The following is a 12,275-nucleotide window of genomic DNA, read 5'->3' as shown; positions in this document are numbered from 1 at the left end:
GTTTCTTCCCCCTCTTCTCTCCGATAGACCCCGAGACCGATGCTGCCCCTGTGATCGACTACGTCGACGACGACCCCTCCTCGCCAGAGCAACCAGGCAACCCCCCCCCCCCCTGAGCATTCTGATATCACCCATTTCTTTCCCTCTCATGCTTGCATTAGAACTGCTACTGCTTTATGTATGATCCTACTCTGATGCATAGCCTGTTGTTGGTACCTGCTTTTATACCTTACCTGCTTATCCTAAACTCCTTAGTATAGGTTGGTTAGAGATCCATCAGTGACCCACCTCTTCCCAGTTGCATCGCTTTATGTTCGATGACTCGATCAACGTGATCGACGTCCAGGCCCCGACACCGCACATCACCCCCCCTAGTTGTACGACTCTGCAGAGTTACCATCGAGTGCCGAGGGTGGAAACTCTTACATCACTCCTGATGAGATCTCTGTAGTGTAGCTATACGGTCGAGGTCATCGAGGGTGATTTCCTCCTTAACCACTTCCGTTACGGCTCTGTCGTGCAACCCATCAAATGTGAACCTCGAGGGTGGATCCTCTTACATTCACCTTGATGATAACATCGAGTGGGATTCACCGGGGGTGATTCCTCGGGTTTTTCCCTTGGTGTTAGACACACAGTTACTATGGTTACTATGACTTTGCACTGAGCCATGATTACTAAAGGCGGGTCGACCCTGAGGGGTACCCGTGAGTGATGTGGAGACGGGTTGACCTGGAGGGTGCCTGCGAGATAAGTACGAGGCGTGGCCGGGCATTCCTAGCCCTTGCCGCAAGTCCTCGAGACGGGGCAACGGGGTCACATCTTTCATGAGTCTCTGCTTGTAACCGCGTGTTCCTAATCCACAACGATTTGGATATTTGATCCGAGGGGCCTTTGGCCTGATAGCACTAACCATCACGTGGGCATTGTATGGGCGTTCTGCGTCGTATGCATCAGCCGAAGCTTAATAGACGTCAGTGACTGAGAGGCGCACGCCGGGTTGGACTAGTAAGCTCCTGCCTTTTTAAGGAGGTAGCTAGGTATACTCACCGGCCGCCCACGCAACGTGCAGGAGTTCCCGGGGCGATGGCCCAAGACCCCTGGGGGCATAGGTTTAGTCCAGTGTGCTGACCTCTCTATTAAGCCTAGGTTGGGTTTCGGCGTATTGCTTGGCCGAGGCCAGTCATGACCCAGGAAAGTGTGTCCGGCCGGAGTTAATCTAGCGTGGTGGGCAAGTTGGTGCACCCCTGCAGGGAAGAAAACATCTATCGGTAGCCTGTCCTACGGTAACGGACACTTGGAGTTGTATCCCGATCGATACAACTAGAACTGGATACTTGAGATGAGAAATGTATATGACAGATGGATAGTATGGCTCTTGGATTGCTTTCTCGCAGGGAGTCGAGAAAGGATCTCTAGCCGAGGTTGATAACACTGTTACTACTTTACATTATGTCGATATGTACTCTTCTATATGCTGCAAGATGCTTGAAGATGCTTGAAGATGCTAGTCTTCGATAGGCTAGACTTTCCCCTTCTTTTCTGCCATTCTGCAGTTTAGTCCACAGATACACCCCTTTTCCTTTGATACTGATGCAAACTTAGTTTAGATCTGATGTAAGTCTTGCGAGTACTTTGGATGAGTACTCACGGTTGCTTTGCTACCTCTTTTTCCCATATACCTGTTTGTTGCGACCAGATGACGGATCCTAGGAGCCAGACGACACCATTGATGACTACTACTACCCCGAGGGTGCCTACTACTACGTGATGGCCACTGACGACTTGGAGTAGTTAGGAGGATCCTAGGCAGGAGGCCTTGCCTTTTCGATCGTAGATGCTTTTGTGCTAGCCTTCTTAAGGAAAATTTGTTCAACTTATGTCTGTACTCAGATATTGACGCTTTCGTTGAATCTTGTGTATTCGAGCTTATGTATTCGAGCCCTCGAGGCCCCTGGCTTATAATATAAAGCTTGTATTATTTTAATTTGTGTCTAGAGTTGTGTTGTGATATCTTCCCGTGAGTCCTTGATCTTGATCGTACACATTTGCGTGTATGATTAGTGTACGATTGAATCGAGGGCGTCACAATTAAGCCATGGAAAAGTTATATGACAGTAGCTACAGTGCAAAACAAAATATGAATTGGTTTTCAACAGTACTTAGAGTAGTGATTTGCTTTATTATACTAACGGATCTTACCGAGCTTTCTGTTGAGTTTTGTGTGGATGAAGTGATCAAAGATCGAGCAGGTCTCGATATGAGGAGAAGGAGGAGAGGCAAGAGCTCAAGCTTGGGGATGCCCAAGGCACCCCAATTAAATATTTAAGGAGACTCAAGCGTCTAAGCTTGGGGATGCCCCGGAAGGCATCCCATCTTTCTTCAACAAGTATCGGTATGTTTTCGGATTCGTTTCGTTCATGTGATATGTGCAAATCTTGGAGCGTCTTGTGCATTTAGTTTTCACTTTCCTTTGATGCACATGCTGGTATGAGATAGTCCATGGTTGATTTATAGAATGCTCATTGCACTTCACATATGTTTTTTGAGTATTTATAGAATGCTTCATGTGCTTCACTTATATCATTTGAAGTTTGGATTGCCTGTTTTTCTTCACATAGAAAACCGCCATTTGTAGAATGCTCTTGTGCTTCGCTTATATTTGTTAGAGCATGGGAATATCTTTTGTAGAAAGAATTAAACTCTCTTGCTTCACTTATATCTATTTAGAGATGACAGGAATTGGTCATTCACATGGTTAGTCATAAAATCCTACATAAAACTTGTAGATCATTGAATATGATATGTTTGATTCCTTGCAACAGTTTTGCGATATAAAGATGGTGATATTAGAGTCATGCTAGTGGGTAGTTGTGGATTGTAGAAATACTTGTGCTGAAGTTTGTTATTCCCGTAGCATGCACGTATGGTGAACCGTTATGTAACGAAGTTGGAGCATGAGGTATTTATTGATTGTCTTCCTTATGAGTGGCGGTCGGGGACGAGCGATGGTCTTTTTCTACCAATCTATCCCCCTAGGAGCATGCGCATAGTACTTTGTTTTGATAGATAATATACTTTTGCAATAAGTATGTGAGTTCTTTATGACTAATGTTGAGTCCATGGATTATACGTACTCTCACCCTTCCATCATTGCTAGCCTCTTCGATACCATGCATTGCCCATTCTCACCTCGAGAGTCAGTGCAAACTTTGCCGGTGCATCCAAACCTCGTGATATGATACGCTCTATCACACATAAGACTCCTTATATCATCCTCAAAACAGCCACCATACCTACCTATCATGGCATTTCCATAGCCATTCCGAGATATATTGCCATGCAACTTCCATCATCTTCATATGGATGACTTGAGCATCATTGTCATATTGCTTTGCATGATCATAAGATAGCTAGCATGATGTTTTCATGGCTTGTCCGTTTTTTATGTCATTACTACGCTAGATCATTGCACATCTCGGTATACCGCCAGAGGCATTCATATAGAGTCATATTTTGTTCTAGTATCAAGTTGTAATATCGAGTTGTAAGTAAATAAAAGTGTGATGACCATCATTATTAGAACATTGTACCATGTGAGGTTATCAAAACAAAAGTGGCCAGAGAAGCCCCCCCCCCCAAAAAAAAAAGAGAGAGGCCAAAGAAGTCTACAAAAAAGAGAAAAAAATAAAAAAAATGAGAGAAAAGAGAGAAGGGACAATGTTACTATCCTTTTACCACACTTGTGCTTCAGAGTAGCACCATGTTCTTCATATAGAGAGTCTCTTGAGTTATCACTTTCATATACTAGTGGGAATTTTCATTATAGAACTTGGCTTGTATATTCCAACGATGGGCTTCCTCAAGTGCCCTAGGTCTTCATGAGCAAGCAAGTTGGATGCACACCCACTTAGTTTCAGTTTGAGCTTTCATACACTTATCTCTAATCCTAATGGAGCAGTTGGTGAATCGTCTCCATGGTTTATTTTCGCTGGTTTATTTTTGTCTCTCCTCCCACCACCCCCTCCCACCCTGGTCCATTGTTTTATTTTTCTCTCCACTCTTTATTACAACCAGAACTTTCCTAACGTATAACAAATCACGGATCTAACTTCCTTAAATTATGCAAATCAATCGATTTATTTTATTGGTTCAATTTGTCTTAGGAAACAAATAATAGATTTTCAAGAAACAAATAATATATTTTAATCTAACTTTCCTAACTTATCTAAATCAATCGATTTCTCTCATTAGTGAAATTTGTTTTAGGAAACAAATAACAGACCCATCACAAACTTTCCTCCCAATAAATAGTTTCTTAACATTTGCAAACTTTCCTAATCAGACACATTACAAACGGGCAGGTACTGATATCACGTTACCAAACAATAAAACCCCATTTGCATAGAAATCAGTTCAAAATCCTAACTTTCCTAAATTTTTACCTTTCCTTGATAACAACCAATCTCCACTCCTAATGGAGCAGTTGGTAGTCTCCGCCGGTCAATTTTCGTCCCACCTATCATGGGTTTTTTTTGTCCCACCTTCGCTGGTTTTTTTCGTAGATTTTTTTCGTCCCCTCCCCCCACTTCATCGGTTTACGAGTTGGTTGAATAGTCCCACCACTTTCATCTGGTTTTTCTTTGTCCCACCACCAATCACCTTACCATACTGGTTTCTTATCTATCGGTTTATTTGTTTCTTTACTCTTTTATTGCAAATTAGCACTTTCCTAACATACAAAAGATCACGGATCTAATTTTCCTAATTTATCTAAATCAACTGATCCTTTCATTAATGCAATTTGTTTTAGGAAACAAATAACAGATTTTCAGGAAACAAATAATCTCTACATAGTCTGCGGTTGTGATGGTCGGTCGGTAGTCGTTTCGTTTCGTACGCTTGATCGGTCTCACCTCTATTCGCGCACAGTAAAAGGAAAGAGATCATGCACGATAAAAGGAAAGAGAAGGAAACTTCCCTTGCTTGCCGTTTGCAATTTTATTTCTACCAAATTAACGATGCAGCCATGTTAAAGAAAACCGATGCAGCCTCCTCAAAGGAAAAAAACAAACGGCCCACCAACTCCCGAGTCCCGAGCGAGGGTCCCCTGCTCGTGCGCACGCCGCCGCCGTTCTTCCGTTTGAAAGCCCCACGGATGTCTCACCCCACGGTCGACCCCCACTCCAATTTTTTTCGTACCCAGCCGCCGGCGACCGGAATCGCTTCTCTCCTCCATCCGGTGGATCGGCTCCACCCTCCCCAGAATCCCCATTCCCTTCGCTGCCTCCTGCTCCAACACCAATGGCCTGACACTGCCGTCTCCTGGTAGGCCTACACGCCCACATGCCCAGCAACTACCGAGGTCGATGATGGAGCAGCCACGAGACCCTCCTTGTGTTGCAGTGGGAGCGGAAGACGCAACGCACGCCCAGGGAATCTGTTGAGAAGACGCCGTCGCCGCCGACCTTGAGGTATAGGTCTGTCTCCATGAGCTCGAGGAAGCCATGGCTGATGCATCCAACCACGGATGCCGCACCTTCGTGGCTAGCACCCTCCCTCGCCGCCCTACACAACCTACTCCTTGGTCACCTCATTGCCACCGGCGGCTTCAGTATGTCGTGATCAACCATGAATCTTCTTATTGTTCGATTTTGAGATTCAATCAGTTAGGATTTCATTTGGTTCCTTATCCCCTTTTGCAGGTTTTGTGAACTCCATTTGTAGAGGGAGCTTAAGTGCAATTTCATTTCAGGAAGAGTTGGCACATATGTCTCCTTTTAGTCTGATACTTCAGACTTCAGTACACATCAATATTTCTCCGTTTTTAAGCTATGCTACAAATGCTTAAGTACAGCTTCAGTTTTCAGTTATAGTTTATGCACGTTGCCATGTTCTAAACTTCTGATCCATGGAGACATAGTATGTTTTCTGCAAAAATAAATCATCGTAACCTAATCTCATGCAACTTGATGTACTATGCTTTGTTGTACTGAGAAGCTGCAAAGCCTAAGCCTCATGTAAATATAGGAGGGCATCTCTGAAGCGATGGGGTGAATGATCTACATAATTTTTGGGATGCCGTAAATCTAAATCTTACCTCTCCCTCAGCCATTCGCGATATGGCACCCCCCTGCATATATAGATAAGTACATGGTGTTTACCATAATTTACTTTTGCCTTTATAGTAGTCTTCTTAAATTTTTACTGTTGAGTATCTCATTTCCAGCATATTAGTAGAGGCGCCTGCAAGTTTGGATAGTCATGTTTGTTCATGGGATTCATTGTGCTGGTTAAAGTCGTAATATATCAGCAGGTATGGCATGAGATTCATTGTTCTGGTTAGATGAGAGTAAATCATGGGACATATTTCACCGTATTGGATTATTTTGTTTAGAATTCTTTAGTCAGCTACCTTCTTTCTCTTAACACATCTCCCTCTACATGTTTTATATATTTACAACTTCCAATTTAATAGCAGAACTCAATACTAGCTTGCATGGTGTAAGAATGAAGAAGTATGTTTTATTTTAGGTCCTAGTTGTAGTCTACAACTAGGTGTTCCAAGAATTTGCTTTGGCATGGTCTTCTTTGCTACCTCTTCATGGGCGATCCTCCTTATTTGTTGGTTGATTCTCTATGCAAGAATCTTGCCTAATGGTCGAAAATATATGGTCACATATTTGCTCTAGGGATTTAATTTTAGTCAGAGCCGATTGAAAAATGATCAGCCAATCAGTATAATTTTCTAGCTTAATACATGTCACATAAGTATGTTTTCCTTAATGTGATAGGCAATGTAAATTTTGTGGGTCTCTCAGTTGCTATGACCCTAATGTAGTTAATCGGAAAGCATGATTCTGATGGAAATGCAAAAGAAAGAGAACCTAAAATAATAGTTAATTGGATTGCATGATTCCAATAGAAATGCAAAAGAAACAAACTTGGAATAATAGTTAGTTGGATAGCATGATTCCGATGGAAATGCAAAAGAAACATATTTTTACTATTATTGTACAACATATTTTTATTTTATTATTTTACTGCTTAAAAAGAAAGTAAATCAAGACCTTGAGGAATGCTAAAAATATATATGTAAATGAGGAAAGGAGAGCCGAAGTTCAAGGCATGTTCAGCTCCAATGACTTGCTCTCAATGAAGTGTTAGTCCTCTGAATATTTTTATTCCTCTGATCTCAAACATTGTCTACGCAAGAGTCTAAGCTTTGTCTGCCACCGCTCTTCAGTTCACGTCGTTGATGTTGTGAGGACTGGCAGCTCTTCAGTTCATGCCACCAATGTTGTGAGGACTGGCAGGACTTCAATGGGAATGGAGGATGCAACCTAGGGCGAGGGCATCAGTGTGTTAAGTTGGCGGGGTTGCGTCGGTGGGGGGCGGCGATGGCGGCAGCACCGTCGATGTCCACCAGGATCTCTGGCCGCAACAGACCGAAGAACAACTTGGGGATGTCGTGCAAATCCTACGTGTAGTAGATAAATCACCGCCCAGGTAAATCACCAGGACACTATACCAAGTGTGTCGTTCATTGGGCCAAGATAAAAAATCTTGAGGATGCCTCAAGTGCGACTCTAGCTATTGAGAGTCAACGAACCTGACTACTTCCGGAGTTTCATAAGGATTTACAGTGAGTTCTCATAGTGGTTTATGTGCATGATGGGATGTTGGTACTACTGTTCTACTTTACTGCAGTTGTTATTAAGCAGATTTTGTCAAAGCAATTGCTATGTGTATGCCATTTTCTTGTTCTAGACATGGCTGTTTTCCATGTCATGGACATGGATATGATGATTGGTCGATGAATCAATTGATTTCTAATACTAACAATTGTGTTTCTGGCTATTCTAATACTGATAGTTTTGTTTCATTGTCCAGCGTTGAAACTATTCATATGGTGATGGATGCAGCATAACCATCAGTTGAAGTAGATAATCTTCAAGGCTGTTTACCATTATCCAGCTGGTTTATTCGAATTTAGGTTTGTAGTAATTTATTCAACAACCAGGTTTGTAGTGTTAACACTGATTTATTTCGTTTCAAATTAGTACATTTCATATGTATAAAGGCATAAACATCTCTCATTTATGAATAAGTTGTAGATGATTTCCTAGCTTTAAGTATATAGGAAACACACATTATATTCAATTCACATGTTATCTGCACGTGTGGCAATTAATTTGGATAGGACCAGTTAAAGTACATCTCATTCAATGGTGTTTTTTGTCATGTGTTTTAAGTTTTTATTATTAGTAGCATGGGTTTCTATAGCTAGCCCAATGATGACCCCCACTTTACCCGACATGTTGTCAAGCTCAAGGCTACTGGTGAGCATCCATATATAGCTCATCGGTTCATTTTCAGATCACTAGCCCTATTGTCATCGCGCCATTTTCATGATTGTCAAATGCCTAATCGATGCTCTAATTAATTCATTGCCTTCAGTTCGTGTAGCATGCTGGTAACATAATTTGGTCCATTTCATGAATGATGTGAACTAACAGAGTAGCCATAGTACCAACCCATGTGTAGCAGGGTGTAGGGAGTTTGTCGATTTTATATATGCTAATCACTGATTGCTACAGTTAGGAAGAATTTTCATCAACCACCAAAGATTGACACGTGATAACCATTGTTTTTCTTTGAGATTCACCGGGGGGGTTTCCCCACCTGAATATATTACTCAAAGTGGCCAGAATGCTAGAGTGGTGATCCAGTTTATAAGGAAAACCGGATCGAAAACCTTAACAAATTGACCCCGTTTATAAGGGAAACCGGGCCGAAAACCGTACAAGGCACGGCCTAGCTGGCAGACATAAGACCATCATCATGAGAGACACAAGTAGATGTGGGGTGTCGTCGAGAGATCACAATACCAGGACTTTGCAAACAGCCGAATGCATCGGCGGGCATACCGGCCCCATGGCACAACTCAGGAGCATCCACAATCAACTAGTGTCATCCCAGACACGAACCTTGACTAGGGATCTGCCACAGAAAAATGGAACGAATAGCAGTTTGAGAGGCATCTTGCACCATCCTTGAGCAAAGATGAGTCGAGACAACACCAAGAGCACCAAGCTCGCCGCAACACAACGGTAACCATGAGAGGGTCTTGAGCAACCATTACCAACCTGAGCCGTACGAGAACACCACCACCGTAGACGAAGAGCTCCAATCAACCGAGACCACCCATGATGCATCAAAGCTATTGGTGCAGCCGAAAGTCAATGACCGACCGAGTCCACACATAGACGAAGAGTCACACGCAGCCGAGTCTACATCACAACAGCGGCACCACCGGCAAAGCCGAAGGGCATCAAGGAGCTGAGTCTACACCTGGATCGCTTCTCCGAGCACACCAGCGCAAGCCGACCACGCCACCACCACCGTCCAACCCGCAGTGAGCAGCCACCACACAATCCACCAAGCTGATGCCTTCAGGAAGGAGTGCGACGCGAAAAGCGCCGCCATTGGCTATTCCGGACGGACCAGGAACATGGGTTTCCCCAGGAGCCTCGAAGGGGAAGTCACCATGACAACGATGCCTCCAAGGAGGTAAGCAGCACGCACAAGCATCACCATCGCCGATTCTGACAGGAGCAGTGGCTTTCGCCCAAGTGAGTAGACCACCTCCGAGGAGCACCGGTAGACTGCGAATCGCTGCTCCCTGCACCACCACAGAGCAAGAGTCATTGCAGCCCGCCGCCGCACGTGACCAAATTTGGTCCACCGCAGTCAACCGCACCTCGCGGAGACCACCGGCAACCAACCACCAGAACGAGGCGACAGATCCATCAATGGCCTTCCGGACGCACAGCCACCGGACGCAACGCAAGCCATCGTGCTCTGCCAAGCACCATGCCGACAGGAACGGAGGAGCGCTGCCTGAAGGCAAGAACCACCGTGGTTCCGAGCCGCGGCCAAGCAACAGAAACACCAGCGCGCCCCATGCACGCCAGCACACCCGCCGGAGACCGGATCTGCATCACTCGCAGCTGGGGCGCTCTTCGGCCGCGCCCCTCGACGCCCTTGGCCACAAGCCGCAACCACCAACAGCAGTAGCGCCGCTGCACCTCCACGCGTCGGAACCGGCCACCGGCGCACCGGACAAGCTCCACGCCACCCCTGCACGCACACGCTGCAGGCCCTGCACGGCCAAGATCAGGCCCGCAGCACCGCCGCACGTGCCCTGTGCCGTGCCCTACACTGCTGCCACCCCACGCTGCACCGGAGAACCACGAAGCAGGAGCCACCTCGCCACAGCTTGCCGGAGCGCCGCCCGAGACCAGCCGCCGCCGCGCCACGCAGATCCAGATTAAGTTAACCACTGGGAGGAGCGCTCCTCCCCGCCATGAGTGCACGAGGACCAGGTCCCACCTCCGCCGGCCGCCAGCGAGCTTTGCCCGGTGGCGTGCGCCGGCGGCGGTGAGGGGATGAGGAGGGTGGAAGGGGACCGACGGCGGTGGATGGGGTTTCCGCCCGAGTCGGCCCTAGGAGGCGACGCGGGGGACTTTTTGGTGATAACCATTGTGCTTTCTTTCTAGATCTGGTTTTGGGTGTACTATTGTACTATACCCTACAGATATGTCTCATAAACATAACAGTTCTGTCATGATGAGCTGTATATTTGATTGACTTGGAGCTATCTAAATTGGACTTGAAATTATAGTGTAAAATTTCCATATTGCATATTTTTTTTGAGCAAGCAAGTTTGCTTCCTTGTTGTCTTTCTGTTCGAGGCACAAGAATAGTGCAAGGTTGCATGTGTGAAATTAATGAAGGCCATAATCCTATATGGAGGTGCCACTTAAACATCGTGTTGTAAACAAAATCGCACCAATTTTTACAAGATACAAAACCGAGCAGTAGTGCAGACTTATAAGCTAGAAAATCCATATAACTTGAGAATCTCCAAAGTTTTTCTAGGTCGCCTGTGGTCTAACAGTTTATTGAATATGATGACTATGCATGTTCATTTATATCCTACGAGACTATATTTTTGGTTGTTGGCTGGAGCTATCACTATGGGTGTTTTACTTTTCATTCAAATAAATTTGTATGGCCACGTAAAACCAATGACAGGTCAACACTGCTCAATATTAGCTTAGTTTAATTATCTCTCTTGACAAAAATTTCAGCGGAAAGCACGTGACAGTTTGCACCCCCTTATTTGCTTTTTACTTAACCTATTGCAACTATACTCCAACACTTGCTAGGTATTGCTTTTGGTTACAATTAACAGAGACATGTAATAACCTATGGCAACTATAGAGTGTGCCTAAGCCAATGATCAGACATCGGCTGTTCGGATCCACCCTTACGTCGAGGCACAAGTCCATTGCGGTTGTTTATTGTTTGGGGATTCAGTTTCATGGTGATATATGATTTTCTAGATCTGGTTATCGCTGGATTGTGATTTGTTGGTTTGGCAACAAAAGTTCGTTGCTTGTAGCAAGGGGAATCATATTGGTTGAAACCTTGAAGTTGAACATGAAGGGCACAATGTTGATTTCCATTGGGTGTTTCCCTTGTTGAGCACATTAGTAGATGGTCTCTTATTGAATTATGGCAGTGATAGTGTGGTATTGTTGTGTATTTTGTTTTCTTCTTTTAGTAGACCAATTATTTCAGAGCAATTAATTTGGATGCTACAATACCGATAGACATGTGGCTATCCCTTCATTTTATCAAGGATGATTATTGTTGATAAAAGGATATTTACATATTTACAGGTTGCAACTAGATCAATGACCGTTTAATCTAACACCCATTGGGACAATCATACAAACTAAGGAACCATGAGATAATATGCCTTTTATGATGGTTTACAACAATGCCACCACCTCCTCATTTGGTATGTCATACATAATCTATATGTATGATAACTTTTGTGCATCTTCATACTAGGAATGACTCGTAAACTGAGGTCCGTGGTATGACTATTAGTAGAATAATTTTCCAACTTTATATAATGTAGGAAATTGGATTTCATTAGAGATGGCTTTATAATAAATTGTATGAGCGAGCGGTTCATATATATTTTTTTCATCAAGTCATATAATTTTTTGGTTACGATAGAAGGGTAAATGCATTGGTTGGTTGCTTCAAGAGTTAATGACGAACACGATGGTGTACCAGTCGCATGCCCAACAACAAACATCATATTATTGTTTCGTTGTAATGCACATCATTCAACTATATGTTACAACGTGACAATGGCTCAAGAGACATCAGATCTGCCTTCTTGGCTCAGGGGG

The sequence above is a fragment of the Triticum urartu genome, chromosome 2A (assembly GCF_056163025.1).
Source record: "Triticum urartu cultivar PI428250 chromosome 2A, HENAU_Tu73, whole genome shotgun sequence".
In the NCBI taxonomy this organism is placed as follows: Eukaryota; Viridiplantae; Streptophyta; class Magnoliopsida; order Poales; family Poaceae; genus Triticum; species Triticum urartu.
The sequence above is the reverse complement of the archived record's forward strand: the minus strand, read 5'-3'. Positions refer to the sequence as shown.